Source organism: Desmodus rotundus, chromosome 2, assembly GCF_022682495.2.
Source record: "Desmodus rotundus isolate HL8 chromosome 2, HLdesRot8A.1, whole genome shotgun sequence".
Classification (NCBI taxonomy): Eukaryota; Metazoa; Chordata; class Mammalia; order Chiroptera; family Phyllostomidae; genus Desmodus; species Desmodus rotundus.
The window spans coordinates 128595740-128620049 of NC_071388.1; the positions used below are offsets into that span (position 1 = coordinate 128595740).

The 24310-nt window shown below is 39.5% G+C and overlaps 1 protein-coding gene and 1 non-coding gene across 4 annotated transcripts in view; one reads left to right on the plus strand and one right to left on the minus strand.

Annotated features, from left to right (window-relative positions):
* Positions 1-24310, plus strand: part of THSD7B (thrombospondin type 1 domain containing 7B) — an 865484-nt gene that overhangs the window by 664039 nt on the left and 177135 nt on the right. The gene's annotated exons all lie outside the window — the stretch shown is intronic.
* LOC112313204 (U6 spliceosomal RNA) lies at positions 4363-4467 on the minus strand. Its single transcript, XR_002975668.1, has one exon. It is a non-coding gene; the product is annotated as a U6 spliceosomal RNA (small nuclear RNA).

A 24310-nucleotide genomic window follows, 5' to 3' on the forward strand; every position in this document is an offset into this window, starting at 1 on the left:
CTTTCCAATTGGTTTTCATGTTCAGATATATTTTCCTATTCTTGGAACCATATTAATACTCTATGATCCATTCACCCATAAAGACCTTAAAAATATATAACCAAATTAATCAGGAAAAGAGGCATATATCTTCAGTACCTGTGCATGAGGAAAATTCAGCATATTTCAGCTTGAGCCTAACATGCTGTTTGTAAAAGAAATACTGAACTATCTCATGTGTATACATTGCCTATTATGCATATTCCTTTGTAAATGTTAGTGTACCTGCATATGCCTGTTCATTCTCCTCTTTATGTTTCTTTAGGTCTTTTTGAGGGCAAGGGCTGTCTTCCTCCTTTTATAGTGCATTCCAGCCTATCCATTGGATGCTTTGTTTGAAAAGAAGCCTTCTCTCTGGATTTGTGGGTAGATAGTTCCATAGAAAGGCAAAATAGATTAGAACTCTCTTATGCTGTGATTTTTCATTTGAATTCTCAAAAACATAAGCTCTTCTAGAGAAAAGAAATAAGAACCTCCAAATTATTATTGCCCAGGGTCTTTCAAGACTTGACTGAAAAGACCTGGGTGTTTGGATTCCCATTGAAATCTAACTCAGTGATATAAATGGAAAGGTTGGTATTATGTAACATACACAAAGCTCATAAACTGTTGTGAATCTGTGAGTGTAAAATCAATATTTATGATATCTCATAAAAAGCCTCCCTTTTAAACCAAAACCTATCAACGTGATAGCTCTTTCTCTAGAAGTGCCAAAATGACAGCAATACTTGAGTAGCTTTCTGCTGAGTATATTTGTGATGCTAAATAGCTCCAACATGCAGTTTACCCAGAGCTCTTATCTAAGTGGAAAACTTCTAAATTAGTTGAATGGAGTATGAGATCAGTTGGTTGATGCCTTTGACAATACTGTGCATAATAAAAGACATAATACATTTTAATTTGTTACAGTCTGTAATATGTTGGGTAGATTTAAGTGCACTTGTACTATATATTTTTGTGATTTTTTTTCTTTTGGAGTTCTGCTTAATAGAAGATTAAATATGGGGACATTAAAGTGTCATTGGACTTAACATTTCCCTTTATGAGTCCTTCACACAATGAAAGACAAACCAGTTCCAAAAAGTTATATTGTGTTTATATGTTGCAAATGTTGTTTTCACAGAGTATGAATAAAAATCTTAGACTGAGATTTGTTACCTGTACTTTTAAAACTGCGTGCTATCTATGTAAATGCACTTTCGAAAGGCTTTTTATTCTGCTTGCAACAGACTGAAAGGATACAAATTAAATATGTGTGAACTCTAGAAACAGTTGCTATTTGAAAGGTGTGTCTTCTCCCCAGAGAAGAGTGGCCTAAATTCGGAAATGATGAATATGCTGCATTTTATTTTCATTGCATTTTATTTTTCATAGCAGGGTAATAATGTTTTAAAGAATATCTTCTTTTTTCCCCCTCAGATACATACAGGTGAGCATTTCTTTCTTAGAAGGAGACTTCCGGATGAGAAAAGGTTCCTAGAGAGAGAGAGTTTTTACTCATTTTAGTACTGCTTCATTAATTATTAGCAGCATGTTAGGATAGAGAAATAGGATAACTGTCATTCTGCCTGAATGTGTATTTACCCAGGAAAATATGGCAACACTTAAGGTTTAACTCGATTTAACCAATTTTGGCACCCTCTTTTCAACTAGGCAGAGTCGCATTTACACTAACCTAATCCAGATCACTCCTGGCACAGACCTGATCACGTTGGAGTTAGTACTTGGCAGGAGCCCCAGACTGTAATGGAGCAAGAATTCTTCTTCTTGAGCATTCATATGGAAGGCAGCCCAAGTTTATCCATGATTAAGTACGTTCAGGTGTACTGTTCCTGCGTGGGCAGGGGTGGGGATTTGTTGTTCCACCTTTTCTTTAAGTATGAAATATCATGTCATAGCATTAAAGGATGCAGAATGATTTCTTCTTAGGGTTAAGATAATTTAATGGGGCCCATACTCCTAAAATATTTTACCACTTCCCAACATAGTAATTATTATCCCAAGGCCCCAGTGTACTACACCCCGTCTCAGAGGTGGCGTGCAGTGGCCCCTAAGGGCTAGTGGTCTTCCATTTGTATCTCTTATGCCTGTGTGCCAGCTCAAGCGTGCTGCGCTCTAGCTGTGGTGTGGCCCTAATTGAGCTGAGTAGAGCGCAGAGGAGAGGCGATTTTTCTTTTTTGTTCTTGCCCTGTCAGCCTCTCCAAGAAAAATGTTTTTCTTCTCAACACATTCCTCTCCCACACATTTGTGTCCACACGTACTCTGATCTTAATCATTTCAGAAGAATATCCCTCAGGCTTGTTAAAATCTTTTGAAACTTTAATCATTTTTCTTGAGAGATACCAAAATCATTCATGAGATGCAATTTTCCTATACCCGTTGTCCATTCTGTCTTGCATTTTACTGTTTTTAAATACAAGGTATTGCTACTCTGCATGAACTCAAACTTACTTTTAATTGTTGTTCAAGATATTCTATGCACTTCTAGAATGTTCTACACTAGACTGGCTTGGCAAATGTCACAAATGCTGTTTCTAAGCATGGTTTGCAGGATTGGCTGGGCTGTGTAATTGTGAAGCAGGCACATTTTTTCACATTTTGTGTTTGGGATTCTCTCAATGTGCTCCCATATCTAATATTATTCTTAGGACCTGAACTCTTGAACTCTTGAAATAGTACATTAGATAACATCAGCTTTAGCAGAAAAATCACATCATTTGTGTTTGCAATTTGAAAAACTGTCTTCTTAATCAAGTGCTTCAAGTAGACATTCTCAAGTATTTTTCAAGAAAAAATATTGGCAGAGCCTACTTTTCATATCTTTGCTAAATCATCCTGTCATCTAAACGTTCACTACAGAGTGGAAATGTCCCTCCTTCTGTAGTGCCTTGAAAGAATATGGATCTGGCTTTAGCCACAGCATTTGGTTTTACTAAACATTGTTGTTGGAAAGTTAAATGATGAACTGGCCAGAGTACAGCACCTTCTTTAAAAAAATAACTTGTTTAAGATGTATTTAAAAGACTCTAAAAGGCATGCTAATTCTCTCTTTTTTAACTGAGCTAATGAACAATATTGTAACATTTTGTAAGTCTAAGATGTACAATGTGTTGGTTTGATATGTTTATATATTATAATGCGATTATCACCTTAGCATTCTCTAACACACCTCTCAGGTCACATGACATCATTTCCTTGTTGTGGTGAGAACAATTAAGATCTGTCTGTCAGCCCCTTTGAAGTTTATAATAAGGTATCATTGACTATAATCTCTATGCTGTGCATTAGACTCCCAGGACAGATTTATCTACCAGTTGCAAATTTCTACCCTTTAGATTTTCCATTTTTTCTATATTAAATCACCAGAAAGCAAATAACCTAGACCCTGACTACATCCTATGATAGATCCATACAGAAAAGCATTTGTTGAATAATGATTTATATTTTCTACACGGCTTGAGTCAAGATAGAAATAGTCTCTCTGAGACGCTTGCCTAAATTTTTTGAAATCCGTAGTTTATTTTTTCAAACCCTTTATTGATCATAAGAATAGAAAAATCACTGTCAGCTGGGGGAAAGTCAATAATAACAGCTTTCCCAGGTCGCTGCTCTGCAGACTATGATCAGTATATTTCCAGGGGATCTAGGAATGTGTATTTGTTAAAAGAGGTGGTTTTTGCTGGTTCTTCTGGTTAGGCAAGTGGTGAGCATACCAGAATAGAGATTCTTGGCACTGAGGCTGCCATTTCTTCTGAGTTTAGCTCTGGAAAAGATTTCTCTCAGTTGACTTAGCCTTCCCTTTCCAATCTAAACAGTGGGCACAACCACATTTGCCACTCAGCAAATATGGCCAGACTCTCACTTCACAGAAGAGGAGCCTAAGGCTTACAGGGGTGTGCCAGCTTCTCCTGCTCACCCAGCTTCTCCTACTGATGAATATAAAGGGTGAAGAGTCAGTCAGATCTGTGGTTGAATGCTGCCCTGCCCTCTACTATCTGTGGGAACCTGAGGAAATTATTTAACCTTCCTGAGTCTCAGTTTTATAACCTGTCAAATGGGTGTAACAATGGCAACTACCTCATAAGATTATTGTATTGATATACAATCAAATAAAATAAAATAAAATAAATATAAATTTCCTACCTCATTGCTTAGCATATAATAAGTGCTTGATACATGTTAGGCAGGATTATTTTTTCTTGGTCTCTGATACATAATTTGTTCCAAATTCAGTTTGCTTTCGCCTGTACCAGATTGCCTTTTAGAACTGAATTACGCAGACTGCTTCTCTTTTTACATTTCTCTACTGAAACATTTTCTTTTTTAAATATGGAATGCTTCACAGATTTGCGTGTCGTCCTTGCGCAGGGGCCGTGCTAATCCTACCTACAGGTCCAGTTTCAGTGCCTGTGCTGCCAAAGTGAGCACTCTGCCGAAACATTTAAAGACACATAATTTAGTTGTAATAACTCAGCTTGGAGGCATAACAAAAGCTACTGTCGCTGCTTCCTCTCTGGGAAATCTGTTTTATTTTGTTTCTAAACAACTTTTTCAGCATTGTAGATTCTTCTCTAGTGGCAAAAACGAATATAACTTTTTACATACTTATAACTAATTTCCTATGAATTTGTGATTCATTGGATCTTTATATAAATGTTTTTATGAAGGAGTGTAGTAACCAAAAGATAGACAAATCATTATAAGTAGAGTTCTATGAATTTTTCACAAAATGCACCTTCCCATTCAATTACCACCCCCATCAAGAAATAATACAGCCATTTCTTGGTATTCATTGGGTACTGGTTCCAAGACCTTCTTGGGATAGCAAAACTTGTGGATAATCAAATTCCTTATAGAAAATTGCATAATATTTGTATATAACCTTTCTGTATCCTTTCATATACTTTAAATCATTCCTAGATTACTTGTAATACCTAATACAATGTAAATGCTATGCAAATAGTTGTTACACTGTATTTTTGAGGGAATAATGACCAGAAAAAGTCTGTACGTGTTCAGTACAGGTGCAGCCATCCTAGGCCTAACTACACAGTACCTGTCAGCAACAAAGGAACTATTGTCCTGGGTGGTTTGGGTTCTGGTGGTTCATTGGAGAAGTGAATGCAACACCTGTGCGTATGGAGGGCAGGCTGTCCATTGTCAGCCTCTCAGAGACCTCCTTTGTGCTCCGCCTCCCGCACCACCACTTCCTCTCATGTGTAGAACTACTTTTCAGACTTCTAACACTATGAATTAGTTGTAGCATATAGGAAACTTTACATAAACGGATTTTGTATTTTGTACTCTTCTGTCTGCCTTTTATTCCTCAGCATTTTTTGTCAGACTTGTCCGTGTTGTGATATGTAGCAATATGTTGTTCATTTTTATTGCTTTATGTAATGTCCATGTTTATTTTCCATTATTTTGTTGTGTGTGCCACATTTTATCAATGTATATCGTTGATGAGTGGATATTTGTCTGTTTGTTTTCAGTTTGGGCTATTACAAAGGACACAGCTGTGACCTTCTTGCACATTTCTTTGGTGCTCAGATGTGTGCATTTCTGTTGGGTACATACCTAAGACTAGAGTTTCTAGCCCATAGGATAGGCATATATTCAACTTCAGTAGACGATTGGCACTTCATTTTAACTTGTACGTTGTCGCAGGTCTTCCTATACACAGGTAACGTATAAACCTAGATAACGACAGCATGAAAAGAGGTGTGAAAGCCCTATGGATGCATTAGAGCTTTGCCTCGGCACTTCTCACACACCACACAGCAGTGACGGCTGCTGGCTCCCAAGCCTTGTCTCTGTTCCCAGGAGAGCAAGTATGAGCACTACCTTCCCGCCAGACTTTGCTCATCTCTCTCCTAAACAGTCCTCGTAACCACCATTTCCTCTGTTTCTAATCTCTCCTCCCCCCACTCTGTTCCTCACACGGAAGTCTCAGTGAACTTTCTAAATCAAAAGTCTGTTCATACTTAATGTCTCTCATGAGTCTCTTGTTACCTTTGGGATAAAGTGCAAACTACACAAAGTTGTTTACAAGAAATTTCATGACCTGGTCCCAACCACATTCTCTGAGCTCAGCGTCAGCAAGGCCCTTACTTAGGCCAGGGAAGCTGCTGCTGAGCCAGGAGGAAGGAGCCCCTTCTCTGTTACTTTCCCCTTATCAGCCCCTATACAGGGCTTGTCACAAAGAATTATAATTTCACATTTTCTGGATGATCATATAAATCAGTTGTTTAATGTCCAATTTGCTGTCTTTTAACAGAAATTCCTTTCAATTTACAATTCACCAAATTTTCTTTAATGAAATTAGATATTTGGATTTATTCTAATGCCCTGTCTCTAGAAGCTACTTATTAAATTCCCTCTACATTGGATTAAAATCATGTCTCACTGAAATTTAAATATAAATGGCCCAAGGTAGATTGAAGTTGTTACTTTTTTCCTTGAAGAGAAATCTCTGTCTTAGATAACAAGGTAAGAGACGCTGTGCTTATCGCCTGTGCTGAAAGCAGGTATGGAACCAGTTGCAAAGTTTGCTTCCAAAGAATGTTTCAAAACAGCAAAAGTGTTGTATTGTACAAAGCCATGGTCCACCCTACTAGACACAATCTTGTCACCCTTAGGCCTGAAGGTAAATTAATTTGAGTAGTGACCCGTAGTAGGATAGAAGTTTGAAATGAGCTGACCCTCCAGGACACTCACTGTCTTTGAAACAGGGGCCGGCAGGGACCATGTGTCATTAGCCAGAATGGCAAACAATACAATTGCTGTTGCCGTGCTCTGTTTTCAGAGCAGGGGAACACAAGTGAATGGAAGTTATTATTGATTCAAGATTTTATAGTTTGTTCATTTAAAAAGATGTGGTAATGTATACTGTATTTATATATTTTTAACTTACAAATGTGGCCTGACTGCCTACTTAATACTATATTTTGTCTCTCCCTAGCCCACTCCTCTCTTTTACCCTTTATTGGCTCTCCTTTTCCTACTATGATTTTCTCATTTATTTTTGGTTTCAATTTTTGGCTGTCTCTCTTTGCCACTCTCAAAACACTTATACTCCCCAGTTCCTGACGAGCACCTTGACAGCTAATAATGGTGTTGTCTTAGGCTGGATTCTCCTGGAAGCCTGAGATAGGATCCAAGAACAAAAACTGTATTTATCAAGTGCAGGAACCACCATGAGGGAAGTGAAGTGAACGAGGAGTGTTGTTACAGGGAAGGAAAGAAACCAGTAAGAAAAGTCTCATAGTGGTCTGCAAGGCTGACGCTTGTGGGGGGCTCTGGGAGACTCTACAAAACACATGCTCAAGATTAATTGGTCTTGGAGGGCCAGGAAGCTGGGATATTCATGGGGAAATTTCTGGGAGTTCCTTGTTGAGAGGAATCTTAATCTACGCACTGTGGGTTAAGCATAGGCAGTCGTCCTCTGCTCCAAAAGAAAGCTCATCGACACAGAGATACAGACACTAGCAGTTGAAATATGGCCAGAACATGGTGAAAATTGGCTACTGGTATTATCCCCATGTGATTTAAAGTACGTGGAGGCATTGAAGTTGCTCGATTGCTTATGCTTCCTGGGGGTGGTATGTTGTCTGTGCTGTCTGTGTCATAATCAGAAGTCGACTTTTTCCGATAAAAATGTACTGAACTGCCATCTAATGCAACCCCATCATCTTGTAAGTGAGGCAGCTGGGGCTCAGGGAGGTGACGTGACTTGTAGTTACTGCTGACTGGAGCAGGGGCCCTGCCTCGCAGTGCACTGTTGCTCTTTTCCTCTTTGAACACCTCTTGCATCCAAATGAACACGAGTGAAGTAAGAAACATCAGTGACACGGATGTGCCCCGCATGTTCATCATTCTCCTAGAACAGGTAAGGGGCACGCTGACCTCGTCCTGCAACATTTCCTCTGACAGTGACTCCCTCTGCACTGTTAAAGGCAAATGGCATTTACCCTGAGCAAGTGACCTCTTCCGGGAGATGATTTAACTAAACATGTGGCCTCCAGCAATGGCCATTTCCTCAGCCATGAGGTAACTTAACCGGTGGCTGTGCAAATACCCCTGAATATGTAGAAAACTAAAATATAAGGTATCTGATAAACCCATGGTTTGGGGTGGCATGATATGGTAGTAAATGTATTTTATTTTGCATTATTGAACAAATATCACATGTCTATCCTCATGATGTACAATCAGGGACTGTGAAAGGATACCTATAGAAATGCAATGCAGTGGGTAAAATTACAAAAGTATATGACGTGGACAGGAACCCGTAGCAGCAATAATTTATTAATGAGCTCTGGTAGCTTTTAAAAAGAGAAGATGTAGAAATAAAATGAATTCATGGTAACTGTAAAGGTGTTGGAAGGGCACTTTAATTTTGTGCCCCTATGCCATTACTTATTCATTCTTCCATTCTTTCAGCAAACACACTGAGAATAATGATGTGCCAGGAGGAGATATGGATGAAGCCCATTTCAACCACTGCTCAAGGAGTTTCCACTGGGAACTTGCATTCCTGGAGACTCGAATGAGTGCTTGGACAGGCTGAAAGTGGATATGGTCACACTCTAGATGCTCATGGCATCAGAACTGTATTAAAGTCTTTAAAAATACATGAAACCTCTTTGGACTCAGCAAAATTACCTGTTCCTCTTCTATAGTAGAATGATTTGCAGCTAACAGAAACCTCAACCAAAATTGGCTGAAACAAGAAGGAAATATCTTACCTGCTATAACAAGCAATCCCGTGGTAATGCAGGCTCTGGGACCGGTGACTTCTGTGGCTCAGAAGTATTAGGAAAGACATAGTTTCTGTCAGTCTTTCTGTGTCGTCATCTTCAGCACTGGCGTCACCCTCAGGGTGTTAGCAGGGTGACTGTCAGCAGCGGTTTCAGGTGTAGCCTCCTGACGGAGCAATGGCCAAGAGAATAAGAGTGCCCCTCCTTTGACAATCTTAGAAACAAAAAAACTTTCCTTGAGCCTCCCTGGTTGCCTAAAAGACTTCACACCTCATTGGCTGAAGTAGGATCATGTGTCCTTCCTAAACTAATCTCTAGAACACAGGTCACAAACACAAGGCCCATGGGCTGAATTCGGCCCTCCACCTTGTTTCTACCCAGCAGCAACGACAAGCTCCTTGCCCCAGGTGAAGGAGTAGTTACGTTTACACAGTCCCAACATTATATTCTCACCTTTGAAGGCAACTGCAAAGCCGATGTGGCCCCCGGTGAAAATGAGTTTGACACCCCTGGTCTAGAAGGAGTCATGTGATGAACTAGATTAGCTCAAACAAGTACTTCCCAAACTTTTATTTTTTGTTTTATTTTTTAATATATTTATTGATTATGCTATCACAGCTGTCCCATTCCCCCCCCTTCACTCACTCCATCCTGCACACCACCTCCCTCCCACATTCCCCCCCTATAGTTCATGTCCACGGGTCATACATATAAGTTCTTTGCCTTCTACATTTCCTATACTATTCTTACTCTCCCCCTGTCTATTTTCCACCTATCATTTATGCTACTTATTCTCTGTACCTTTCCCCCCTCTCTCCCCCTCCCACTCCCCTGTTGATAACCCTCCATGTGGTCTCCATTTCTGTGGTTCCGTTCCTGTTCTAGTTGTTTGCTCAGTTTGCTTTTGTTTTTGTTTTAGGTGTGGTCGTTAATGACTGTGAGTTTGCTGTCATTTTTACTGTTCATATTTTTTATTTTCTTTTTCCAAACTGATTTTTTAAACTCCATGACACATATAGAAATCTGTATTTCTCTGGCACATTGAGGTGTGCGTTCAAACCTGATTGTGGCAGGAGCTAATGGTCTGAGACCTTAGGCTGTGTGAAATAGTAACATCCATGTCTCAGGCACACCCAAAATCCACTTGTGAGACGCAGGCATGGTAGGGCTGCTTCTTAAACTCCAGTGTGCGTATGAATCCTGTGCCAGATCTTGCTAAAATGCAGATGCTGGAGAACCAAGATGGCGGCGTAGGTAGACACACTGCACCTCCTCGCACAACCAGAACTGACAGAAAATCAAACGGCAAGGAAGTCTGACACCAAGTAGATAAAAAAAAAAAAAAAAACATTCATTGAGACCGGTAGGAGGGGCGGAGATGGGCAGCCGGGGCAGAGAGGACTCGCTTTGCCGTGGCAGGACTGAGACTGGTGGAGTGTGGGACGTGGGATGAACGGGGCAGGCAGTTGGACCACTAGCAGGCCCTGCAGCCCCACATTCATGCACAGATAAACCTGGATGAACGGGGAGCGAAGCAGACTGCGCAGCCCAGGGCTCCAGTGCGGGGGAAATAAAGCCTCAAACCTCTGATTGCAAACACCCGTGGGGGTTGGGGTGGCAGCAGGAGAAACTCCCAGCCTCACAGGAGAGGTTGTTGGAGAGACCCAGAGGGGCCTAGAGCATGCAGTGCACAAGCCCACCCACCCGGGAACCAGCACCAGAGGGGCCCGATTTGATTGTGGGTGGGAGAGGGAGTGACTTCAACCTGGTGGAGAGGGGAGCGGGCGCCATTGCTCCCTCTCGGTCCCTCCCCCATGTACAGCGCAGAGACCAGCATTACCCCGCCCTGGGGACACCTAAGGCTCCGCCCCTTTAAGTAACAGACGCGCCAAGACAAAAAAAAAAAAAAAATGGCCCAAATGACAGAACACTTCAAAGCTCCAGAAAAAATACAACTAAGCGAGGAAGAGATACCCAACCTATCGGATGCACAGTTCAAAACACTGGTTATCAAGACTCTCACAGAATTGGTTGAATCTGTTCAAAAACCACATGAAAAAATGAAGGCTATGCTAAGAGGGACAAAGGAAAATGTACAGGGAACCAATAGTGATGTGAAGGAAACTGGGACTCAAATCAACGGTGTGGACCAGAAGAAAGAAAGAAACATCCAATCAGAAAAGAAGAAACAAGAATTTGGAAAAATGAGGAGAGGCTTAGGAACCTCCAGGACATCTTGAAACGTTCCAACATCCGAATTATAGGGGTGCCAGAAGGAGAAGAGGAAGAACAAAACTTGAAAATTTATTTGAAAAAATAGTGGAGAACTTCCCCAGTCTGGCAAAGGAAATAGACTTCCAGGAAGTCCAGGAAGCTCAGAGAGTCCCAAAGAAGCTGGACCCAAGGAGGAACACACCACGGCACATCATAATTACATTACCTAAGATGAAACAGAAGGAGAGAATCTTAGAATCAGCAAGAGAAAAGGAGACAGTTACCTACAAAGGGGTTCCCATAAGACTGTCAGCTGATTTCTCCAAAGAGACCTTACAGGCAAGAAGGGACTGGCAAGAAGTATTCAAAGTCATGAAAGGCAAGGGCCTACATCCAAGATTACTGTATCCAGCAAAGCTATCATTTAGAATGGAAGGGCAGATAAAGTGCTTCTCAGATAAGGTCAAGTTCAAGGAGTTCATCATCACCAAGCCATTATTATATGAAATGTTAAAGGAAGTTACCTAAGAAAGAAGATCAATAATATGAACAGTAAAAATGACAGCAAACTCACAGTTATTAACAACCACACCTAAAACAAAAACAAAAGCAAACTAAGCCAACAACTAGAACAGGAACAGAACCACAGAAATGGAGACCACATGGAGGGTCATCAGCAGGGGAGTGGGAGGGGGAGAGAGGGGGAAAGGTACAGAGAATAAATAGCATAAATGATAGGTGGAAAATAGACAGGGGGAGGGTAAGAATAGCGTAGGAAATGTAGAAGCCAAAGAACTTATAATTATGACCCATGGACATGAACAATAGGGGGGGAATGTGGGAGGGAGGGAGTGGGCAGGATGGAGTTGAGGGAAGGGGCAGAAATGGGGCAACTAATAGCATAATCAATAAATATATTTAAAAAATAAAATTAAAAAAAATAAATAAATGCAGATGCTGATTTAGTAGATCGGGGGAATGTGGATAGAGACAGTAATCGTACTAAGTTCCCAGATAGTACTAAAGCTGCTGGTCTGCAGGCTGCACTCGGGAATGCGGATGCGGATCCAACTGACCACCTGGGGCCGAGCGCTTGTGGAGGAACGAACCAAAATATCTGCTATATATTCTTCATTTTACTCTCTTTTTGGCATTTAATTTGATAAAAGCATCATTAGTTTTATGTAACATTGTGAGCCTCACATTTACATAGAGAAGGTAAGCAACATTTTTAATCAAATATCAGAAAGTCTCTTTTGTGTTAAGAAAGATGACCAGACACTTTCCTTCTGAGAATATGAATCGTGTGGACTAGAGCTCTTTCATTTCTTTTTCATTAGGAGGTTATCATTCTATTTTGCAGATTATTTGGCAGAGCCAATCTTCCACTGCCTCGTATGTTAAGCAGACTTCAAATGAAGGAAGCAATACATTCATACACCACATCTGCCTTCCATTTTCCCTGCTCTATGTAGCTCATGCAAACCTTTCTTCAGTTTTTCACCAATAATTTAAATGCATACTAGAATTATGCACATATTGGTGGGCCTTCATAGCAATACTAATGAAGAAACATACATCTCATATTTCCTTTGGAGTCTTCCAGAATGATTCAATTAAACTAACCCTTCTACATACTGTTCAGTGTTGTGACACCATTTTATAATGTGAGTAGAGAGCTGGGATAAGTACAGCTGAAGATCATTATGTATAAAAGTGAAATGAGATCCCATATTTATGGTAAAGAAATACCAGTGAAAATTGTTTCTTTAAGGATTTTTATATATTTAAATTTAGATACAGAGTTGCTTTAAAATATCTAAAAAGCCCCTAGGGGATGATACATTCAGAATAGGTAAGGGTGGAATATTAGAAAATGCAAAGCAATGAGACAGCAGACACTTAGGGCTTCGTTTAATATCTATGTGCTCATGCAGGTATTTGCTCATGTTCTGTTTGGCATGCATTTGTTGTCGTTCATCCTGAGACTCGAGGCTGGTAGAAGGTAGATAGCTCATCTTCTATTGCCACCACAATTCTTCAAGAAGCTGCTCAGGCACCACCATGATACTCAAAGTTCATGTGCTCTAGCAATTAAAAAAAAGAAAGAAAATGTTTTAGAGGCAAATGGATTTTTGTGTGTGGGTAGAATTTCTGACATGGTCAAAGTGTTCCATTGTTTGCTCTGAGTGAATCTTGAGTCCTTCAGGAATACCCAGAGTGCTATAGACTGCATGTTTGTGTCCATCAAACATTCATATGTGGAGCCCTAATTCCCAACTGTGACTTTATTGAAAGGGGGGGCTTTTGGCTTATGATGAGGACATGAGGATGAAGCTCTCATGGTATTAGTGCCTTTCTAAAAGAGACCCCAGAGAGCTACCTACCAAGGGAGGACACCGGGAAAAGATGCTGTCTCTGAACCAGGAAATGGGCTTTCACCAGGTACAGAATCTGTGATCACCTTGATTTTGGACATATTAGTGAGAAATAACTGTTATTTGTAATACAACCAGTCCATGGTATTTTTGCTATAGTGAGCATGTATGTTTAAGATATGTTATGTTCATATTGCATTTTAGCCTTACGTTTACTGCTTTAACCAACCAACAAGTGCTGACAAGGTTGTGGAGAAAAGGGAACCCTAGTGCACTGTTGGTGGGAAAGCAGACTGGTGCAGTCACTGTGGAAAACAGTATGGAATTTCTTCAAAAAACTAAAAATGGAACTGCCTTTTGACCTGGAAATTCCATTGCTGGGATTGTACCTAAGAAGCCTGAAATACCAATTCAAAAGAACCTATGCACCCCTATGTTCATAGCAGCATTATTTACAACAGCCAAGTGCTGGAAACAGCCTAACTGCCCATCAGTAAATGAGTGGATCAAAAAACTGTGGTACATTTATACAATGGAATACTATGCAGCAGAAAGAAAGAAGGAACTCCTACCCTTTGCAACAGCGTGGATGGAACTGGGGAGCATTATGCTAAGTGAAATAAGCCAGGCAGTGAGGGACAAATACCATATGATCTCACCTATAATTGGAACCTAATCAACAAAACAACAAGTGAGCAAAATAGAACCAGAAACATTGAAATAAAGAACAAACTGACAGTAACCAGAGAGGAGGTGGGTGTGGGGTAATGGGAGAAAGAAGGGAAGGGTCATCAAGGAACATGTATAAAGGACCCATGGACAAAGCCAAAGGGGGATAGGATTGAGGGTGGGAGGTGGGAGTGGGTCGGGTGGGAGAATATCGTAGTGGGAAAATGGAGAAAACTGTACTTAAACAACAATAAAATAAAAGAAAGAAAAAAACTTGGAACTAGCAACTAGATAAGCACAATTAAACCGTAGCATCTAGAGGAAGAGGGGGAAGTTTGATTCAGTCATATTGTCTATCACTGTGGTTCATTCTTCTCTTTTTGATGAAAACTGAATTGTTAACACTGAATATTTGTTCACTTATTAAAAATGGCGCTTTTTCTACATGTAGTGACTGAAGCCATGTCTGTTTGAAGCTGAAACAAATGAAAAATTCGATAAATTTCAGGAATAATATCCATAAAAATGGCACATAGGGTGATATAAATATAGACCTATATGGACTATCTGGATTCTACTTGCCACACACCCACATCCCCTGAATTGTAAGAAACCAAACCATAAAGATAATTAAACAAAATACTGAGCAACTGTGGAGAAACAATGGGTCAAGTTAACTATGTAATGCTAAATAAGGATGGTAAGGAACTGAGAGAAACTGGATAGAAAGTGCTTTAGAATGTAAAAATGAAATATGAGCATAATGCTCTCAATATATGATCCTCTTTGCATGAGTTATTGCCTGCCATTTGAAATGGCCATTTTTAAAAACTACTGAAAATCTGTCCTGGCTTTTATTACTTAATTAAAAGTAAGTTATGATCATTTTTAATTGTTATAGAATTTATATCATTTGTACATCATGAATTCCTCATAATTCTGTTGGCCTTAGTCATTGAAAAAAGCATGATTGCACTTAAGTAGAATCACTGTGCATCTTTTCTACACTGGAAGATGTTACACTGAAACTACCACAAGCTGGTGAAATTGATATTCAAAAGTATAAAACTTGGCAGTGAAAAGATTAATTGTCTGTATTTGATGACCTTGATTCTTGAAAACTGGAAACTTTTTTCACATTGAGACCACTTGTTTCGTTGTCTGCTTGGCAATGGGCAGATGATAATGTTCTGCTCTGTTTTACTTTATGATGAACCAAAGAGGACTGGTTGTGCCTCTAATGAGTTTGTAAGAGATGCTTCAATGCTGACACATTAGCTGCATCCCTTGGATTGCTGTGAGAAAGTGAAAAGTAGTTTTAACAACTTGCTAAAATTATCACTATTAGAGTGATGAAGCACTAAAAATATGTATATATACATACCAGATATATACATATATACACCAGATGTTTAAAAAGGTTCAATTGGGGAGAAAACATGCAATTAATTTACATTTTAGTACTAAGTACAAATTTTAATTTATTGTGATTAACTACTTTATAGCCCATCTAGAATACCAGTTAAATGTCTTATAGAAAGTCTATAAAAGGAGTCATAAGCAAGAGATGATACTTTATTGGCACAGAAGCAGAAGAGTTTCATGCCCAATCCCTGTATTACTCAGAAGGGTTCAAGTTTCACTTGCCCAGAACCTGTTACTGAATTACAGCCCTGGAATCAATATGGAAAGCCAATTAACTCGGTTAATTACAGCTTGTACAAGCTTTAATTCCTCCACAGACCAGGTAAATTGTTCTAATCTACATGTACACACTTTATACTTGCTACAGTCAAGTCATCAAGCAAAAGTATAAATAGATTTCTGGATAAGAATAACATAAAGGGGCTGGCTAAGTGAAAATTGATGGTTGAGCTTCAAATCTCTCTGATAGATGCAAAAAACATTTGAAAGCATGGATGCTATGGAGATAATGTGTTCAGTGGACCTAATATAATGCCTGGTGTGTCTTAGGCATTCTATTAGTAATAAGCATTATTATTAACATCATTATTAATCACAATGCTGTTACTGGAGAAAGACCCATCTGGAAATAGGTTCTTGCTGTGTCATGGGAAAAGCATTTCAGGAACACTGGGAAGCAGGATTTGAGCAATAGTGGTGAGACTTGTTAGAGTACCCCTTGAAAAGACTCACAGGGGTGCTTCTCTGATGGGCCCAGCAGCAGAAGCTGGTCAATATTGTTGATCTGCCCTCAGATACACCACACCTGATGTCTCATCCACGACCAGGTCGCTCAGCTCCATCTCGCTGCAGAAGTGTAGCTTCCAGGCTGCAGGCCCGCTTTTGTGAGTTTAAGGCCCAGAAGGGTCAGGGCACACAGCTGTAATGCCATCACCACTGGCACCCAAGGCTGCAGGAGTCCAGCTGTCTCTGCTCCTGGCTGGCATCAAAATTCTTAGCTGTGTGACTTTGGACAAGTTACTTAACTTCTCTGTACCTTATTTTCTGACTCGTACATCTGCTGGCAAGGCTCAATGGCACCTAGGCTGAGATCGGCACTGTGTTCAGGCCTGTGGCTGTCACCCAGAGTCTGGCCTTTGTTCAACTTTACTTATATTTCTGTGGGCTTGGGAATGGGCAGGCTATATTTCAGTCTATCCAGTTTCTGGCTTGGCTTTCCTGGGGATGTGCTAGTGCCATCCCCACATCCAATCCCTTTCCTGTATTTTCTAGGGTTTTGTGCCCCTACCTATCTGGTCTTTTTCCCAGGGTAGTCTTCTCCACGTTTATGGTTGCCACTTTTGCCTCCTAGTGTGGATGCTTCATAGTTGTGCTTCATTTGGATTCTATATGTGCTTGGCAAAAGGACTTCCCCCGGCACCGTTTCCCCCTTCCCCTGTTAATCAGCAGGACTTGCCAGGGTGACTGCAAAAAGCCGTCTCTTCCTACTTAATCAGGCTAGTTTCGTTTGCACCCTTTCTTTTGTTAATGACGACTAATTGCCTACTGTAACAATGCTATGAGGATCCTGGGAGGAGGGCTTTGGAAACACCACTATATTACACACTGTTTTAAAGTTCAGGTTCTATAACCTGGTGGTCTGTTGGCGAGTTCTAGACTGAAGAATGCATTATTTGGACTGTTCAGTGTTTGCTACCAGGTGTTAATTTTTTGATTAGTTGTCAAGATTATTAAAATAGGAATTTTTGCATTAAAATTTGTATTCTATTATCAGAATGTCTGACAAGTTTCTGGTGAATCTGATAAGACCAGTTTATAGTCCATCTTCCTTCCCTCTCCCATAGTCTTCTACACCCATCCCAAGCATCAATAGCCAGGCTCATCCCTTAATATTTGTGAACTGTGGGAGAGTACAAATAAATACCTGCATTTCATATGTTTCAATAATTAAGTGTGAGTCAAAGCAACAAACTACTGTATTATGGAAAGTGTTTAGTCTGCTTGTACAAACTCTGCCCACTGCAGATACCCAGTGCCCACTCTTTAGGGTTAGGTTACTCACGTGGGGTGAGGGGTGCAGTCCTACCTCCTGGGAGGATAGATCTAGGGAAGAGGATGTCACGAGTCATGGAAGCAGCTCACACTCATTTGGCAGGGAGTTCTGGGGTCCAGGGTTTGTAGAATGCGGTCTAATATACTCAGTCTAGAAGGACGCAGAGAGAACAGGCTGCTGTTGGGCATGTGCCCTTCACTCAGCAGGTTATTCGCCCACAGAAAAGAGGTTCAGATGGAGAAGGGGCAGAGAGCTTTTCCCTGTTTGGGGATGGGGTGGGGGTGGAGGGTGGGAAAGCCAGAAGGTGGTACTGTCAATGACCGTTTATATTGACACTTGTACTATAACTTTCTACGGTAGCTTTAAGATGAAAGCATTATTCTTGGAATTCAGGTCTCTGTCAAAAATGATAATATGAATGATAGAAAAATAATGTGAAGAGTTGCAAGAAAGTAGAAAGGCCTTAATTCTTAGATAGAGATTATTTCACTTATTTATGTCACATGCTTAGAATCTGTAAGTGTTTAAGTTTGAGGACCTTGGTCTAGTCATCTTCCTCCTGTCCATTTTTTTAGTGACTTGATTAGTAGATGCTCGTGAATATTAATTGCTTGTCTTAATGCCTGAGTGTGAGATTTGTGAAACACTTATTAAATTATTTTAGTTGAAATAGGAATTTAGGAGAGTTTCACCTAAAAGTCTTTTGGGGAAAGTGCCCTTAAAACAGCAGGGGAGAGAGGTAGGGATGGCTGGGGTTGCGGGGCAGGGGCCGGGGCGGGGGGGGGGGTGGTAAGTGCAGACAACTGTACTTGAACAACAATAAAATAATTTTAAAAAGAACAAAAATAAAACAGTGAGTATCACGTATTCTGGGTCCTTTACTCTCTTAAAAGTTAATAAGGATTCAAAAGAGCTTTTCTTTCTTTGGTTGGGGTTATATCTGTATACATTTACTGTACTAAAGTTTAATGTGAGGAATTGAGAAAGGATTTATTCATTTTTTAAAAGTATATAATTTAATTTAATCCTTCACATGCTAACATTCATAATACTTTTACAAATAATAATGCCATATTCCAAGACAAAAATGGTTTAAAAAATGGCATCATTTTACATTTTTACGATTTTGTGATATCTGGAATTACAGAAGACAGCTGAGTTCTCATATCTGCTCCTGCACTCAGTCCTGCACAATGGGCTGTTTAGTGAAGTGTGTGGAGAAGTTCCAGCCTCACACAGCTTTATCGCAGAAAAAGGAGTAGTATTTTAGTAGATCTTTTTAGATAAGTTTGGATAGTCTTTGAAACTATAACAAAACTTGACAAGTTATACTTTTTCAAAGTTTAGTTCAGTGTGCAATCTGAAATTATAATCCACTTCTCATACTGTCACATTAAAATTCTCTGGGCTCTCTGGCACTTTGAATCCATTGTTAATCCATGCATTATTTTGTAACTTCATGCAGTGATCCTTTGGAACACATTTGTTGACTGAATTATGCCTAAAGTTAACATTTCAATATACAGTATCAAAAATTCGTACTTACTGATACCACTTCTGATCTTATTAGGAAAGTCTTTAAGTGTTAGGACACTCTTAAGCTTATGGTGGCAAATGCAAGGTTTTTCTTTTTTTAATTTTAATTTTTTCTGGACACTTGAATTTTATCATTGTAAACAAAAACTCTTAGATGTATTCCTTGTTTTCAGTGATAGACTCACTTAAATTTTTGATAAGTTATCTGCTAAATATTGAAGTCTATGTGCATGGTTACATAGTTTGTCTTCAAGATGTTCTTTTAGGTGAAATGACGTCCCATGAACAAAGAAGCTGGTGTTACAAGTCACTCACACAGGTGCCTTTCATTGTGAGAACCACCAAATTTCAGCGTGCAGTGCAAGTCTTTTTGCCCACTTCGGAATCAGCCCGCAGCGTGGTGCAAAACGTGTGGTCAAGTGCACAGAGGTGAAGAGTACAGCAGCTGCTGTACAGCGATGTGCCGTGCCTTTCATTTTAGGTGCAGCAGTTTCACCCACTGTTGCTTTCATATCGTCACTACAAATGCTGTGTTTTTTAAAGCCAGAACTATCTTTATTATTATTATTATATGAAAACAGTTTTGATCTGTAGACCCTATGGATGTGTGCCAAGGATTTAGGTGTCCACGAATCATACTTTGAAAACCGCTACCTTAGAAGTGGCAGGATGAGTGTAGAACCTCAGGAAAGGGGATGGGAGGGGGTGGAGAAGAAAGAAATGAAATTGCATCTTTCTCTTAGATTTCTTACTTAGTCATAATAATCCCATTATGAAACAACTTTAGAGGGTTTTTTTTTGGAAAGAATACTACTTAATCCTTTTAGTCAAAACATTAAAAGTCTTAACTGCTCCTTACTTTCAGAAAGCTATTTTCATTCATAATCAAAATCCTTCCTACTGAAATTTAAGTTTACTGTGTTGGTACACATTTTTACTTATAATTCCTCTCTGTAAATACTGCTCTTAAGTTGATCCTCAATCTTCTGTTTCTTGGAAACTTCAGTGTTTTTCTAAAACGTATTTTGTGTGCCATTAATCGGTCTTCCCCCGGGATTCTTTCCTATTTATTCCAGGTCTCCTGTAAGTCATCAGACTTGGAAGAAGGAAATGGAATGGTTTCAGGTTTTACTTGGCAGAGTCTATGCCCTTAGGTCTGCCTTTTCTCTACTTTTCCTAGCTTTACCAGTGGCACTCTCTTCCCCTCCGCTTCCAAGATAGAGACCATGCAGTTAAATGAACTTGACCAGGAAGGTTGAGAATGCCAGATATCTCACAGAAAGTGTTCCTTTGTTTACCCCTGCAAGCTGTGTATTATTAGTTCATAACTCCACATCATAACCCAGACACTTAGGTGATAATCAGAGTTTTAACATAATTGTAATATCTTGGTCTATCTTTTTATCTAACTGGTGAGCCTCTCCATCAGTGTCCTAGGACACAAAAACATGTCTTAAGATATATAGTTATTTAATTATTGTTTGACCATTGGTAAGATTAAACTCCAGAATCCCAACATCCTTGTCACCAATGGTGATAATATTGAATTCGCATATGAGAAAATAACACACAAAAATCATGTTCCACAGTGTATGGCTACATTAATACTCAAGAAATGATTGCTGTACTGCTGTTAATAAATAATTCTAAGGGCTTATATTCTATTTCTACTCACTTTTTCTCTTAGCTCTTTATAATTCTGTCCAAGTGTAAGTCTTTTAGGTTCTCTTTTTCAGTGACTCTAAGAAACAAACTTTTCAGAAAGACCAGCGGCCTCAGTGTGCTTCAGCGATGTCACCTACTGTCCGTGTGTATTTCTAACAGTCATATTAGAGTTTTGTGCACATGTATTTAGACATACATTCGATGTAAATGACTTAGACTTATCCCTTGTAAATGCTTTTGGAATGCTCTTTAATATTTGGAATAAAAATACAGTAATAGACTAGCAGTAGTGATTCTACAAAGAATTGCTCAGGATATTCTAGCATCAGCAATTTAAAATCATAGTTATCACCTTAACATTTACAAAAACTTTGTGTCCATGTCATTGTATCAAGATTTCAAAGACTCATTTTGATTAACAGTATCTTATGCTAACTTAAAATATTAATACAAGAACTTTTTACTATAGTACTCATGTAGGTCTCACTCATCAAATGCTGCAATTCAATAAAAAAGTAGCTCTAAGTATTAGATTATTTTATTAAATTTACATGTAGAGTGTTCTACATAGTGAGCAATTACTCTGAAGTTCTGTCACAAGAAAAGATCAGAATTTTCACTTTTGATGAAGCTAAATTGCAATTCTAGAGAACTTTCCAATTAATTATTACTTAAGAGTTTTTCATTAGTGTTGAGAAGAGGCTAAATTTAAGTGCATTAATAAATTAACAAGATTAAAATTTTAACCATGTTAAAGACAATGGGAAGTATATTTTTACAGAGATAACTTTGTAAAGATTGGAAAATCAAGTTATAATTTTGAATAGAGAAAGTTTTCTTCCAGAAGTACTGTGCAAACAACTCTTACTTACCTCTCAAAAAACTGAGGCTTTAAAAAAAAATGTCACAACTTTTGCAGGTCATACAGAAATACCATTTTTTGAGGTTTTAGTTTTATATCTGTGACAGTTTTAAGTTCTTATCCTGATATTAGACAAGGTTATTAACTAAATATTTTGCATGTTGGATTAATATGGATAACAAATTCTGTAAGATTACATTTAGAAAGATATCATCTAAATTAAATTTAGAAATCAGGGTCAGCAAGGTCCTTACTAAGTATTTTAATTTTCTCAGGACACATGATCTCGGTCAGGACTCCTCAGCTCTGATGCTGTATGGCAAAGGCCGTTATAGACAATAAATAAGTAAATTAGCACGTCTGGGTCACACAAACAGTGGACCGGATTTGGCTTATGGGCTGTCATTTGCTAACCCTAAAGCCCCCTAAATAGGAGCAGTTTTTTAGAATATCTGGAGATAGAATGTCACAATGGAATACTACGCAGCAGAAAGAAAGAAAGAGCCCCTACCCTTCGCTACAGCATGGATGGATCTGGAGAGCATTATGCTAAGTGAAATAAAGCCGGGCAGTGAAATACAAATACCATAGGATCTCACTTATAAGTGGAACCTAATCAACAAAACAAACAAATGAGCAAAATAGAACTAGAGACATTGAAATAAAGAACAAACTGACAGTGACCAGAGGGGATGGCAAAGGGGCAAGCAAAGGAACACAAATAGAGAGCTCATGGGCACAGACAATGAGGGGTATTGACTATGGGAGTTAAGGGTGGGGGGACAGGGTAGGTGTGAGCAATGGGGGAAAAGGCAGGGCAACTGCAACTGAACACCAATAGATAAAAGCAAAAGGATAGCAATAGTGTGGTTCCTTTGGGATGATGGAACTAGCATTCCATAAGCGCTTAGCCGTATGGTTTATTATGCATTGAAAACTGTTGACTACTTGTTAGTACAGGCCACCTTTTCAGCTGCATTCTACATATTCACCCACGAGTTCATTATGTTCTAAGGGTAGAGGTAATTATAGAAATTCTTGTGTTTATCAAAAATAACTTTCAGAAACACAGGATTGAACTAAATTAAATTTCTTATTTACTTTTTTACTTATAAAACTTTTAATACACAGTGTAAATTTCCAGGTGAATATGTTATATTTCCTAAAAATATTTAATCATACACCCCCATTGAATAATCACAGGAGATACATGGGGCAAAGTTTGAGAATTGCTAGTAGGGGAAGCCCTGGGCTTGGGTGTGCCTGCTTGCATTTGTAGTTATTACTGACCATCTGGAAATAGCTTTCCCTGCTGAAAGGCTCCTTAGCCTTCTAAAGATAACTATTCCCCTTTTTGACCTCCATTTAGGACTTTCTCTCCTTCCCTTCTACCTCTCAGAACTACCCTTTCCACCTTGATTGGGTTCCAACTTCTCACCTTGTTCCAAAACAAGAAGTGGAAAGAATGAGGGAAAGAAAGAAGGATGTAAGAGACCTTTACAGCCTAGATTTTCTGAAATATAGATGAATTGTATTTCAGACTCCTGGAACATAAAAACATTGCAAGGTGCTCTGGTTCTACCAAACAGCTTGGTAAAAGAGAGAGAGTGGGAAGTTATTACATGACCAAAGTCATGGGTAAAGCACGAAAGTAGGTTTTGTCCCTCTGGGGACTGAGAAGTGTCCCCAATCTGATGCCTGAGACCTATAGCTCCTCACCCGTTAGCCCTCAGCTGCACCCAATTGTATTTGTTTTGATGTTCTGGTGGCTCTCCTGCTTAAGGGGGTAATAACATTAAGAGCTGAAACTAATGAGCAGAATGCTTTACCTGCACTGCCTGTTTTAGTCTTGGATTGATCCTGTGTGGAAGGTACTACTGTCATGCCTTTTTTTATTGCCAAGGAAAGTGACCTTCAGGAAGGTTTAAGTACTTGTCCTAGTTGCACAGCTAGTAGGTCATGAATTTAGGACTAAAACCCAAGAAAGCTTGTCTCCAGAGTCTTAGCTAATGCATGTCTCCAATGATCTGGTTCACGAGGGAGCAGAATCCCCTAATCCCAAAGGAAAGTTTATATGGTCACCAGCTATGCTGAGCACTATGCCAGGAACTGTACACTCAGAAGAGAACATGATCTAATTCTTACCTGAAGACACATCCCTGTAGCACTTATTTCACTGAATTGTAGTTACTGTCTTTTTTTAATAGGTGGAGTTTCAAAAGCACTAAAGGGGAACGACTTATTGTAGCTGATGAAGCTAGAGAAGGCTTCATAGAAGTAACAACTGAGCTGAGCCTGTTAGAGGATTTTAACAGGTAGAAAACAGAAGAAAGCCTCTGGGCAGGGGAAAGTGCAGAGGCCCACAGCCGCTGGTGGAGGCAGGGAACAGTGAGTCATCCAGTACCATTGCTTACAGCCTTAGGAATCATTTCAGGGAAAGAATTCACAGGGTGTGTTGATGGATTGAAACTAGAGGTTGAGAGGGCTAAGGAAGAACCTTCTTTCAAGCTTGGATGGCTGGTGAGATGCTAAGGGCATTCAAGGACAGACACACCTTGGGGGCGGATGTGATGATTAGATCCAGACGTGCTTAGTCTGTGGTTCCTTAGCTGCAGATGTCCAGTCAATAGTTGGATTTTTAGATTTGATTCAGAGCAAAATGCTCAATACTGAGGTGGAACAAAAAGGTGAAATATTTCAACTGATACTA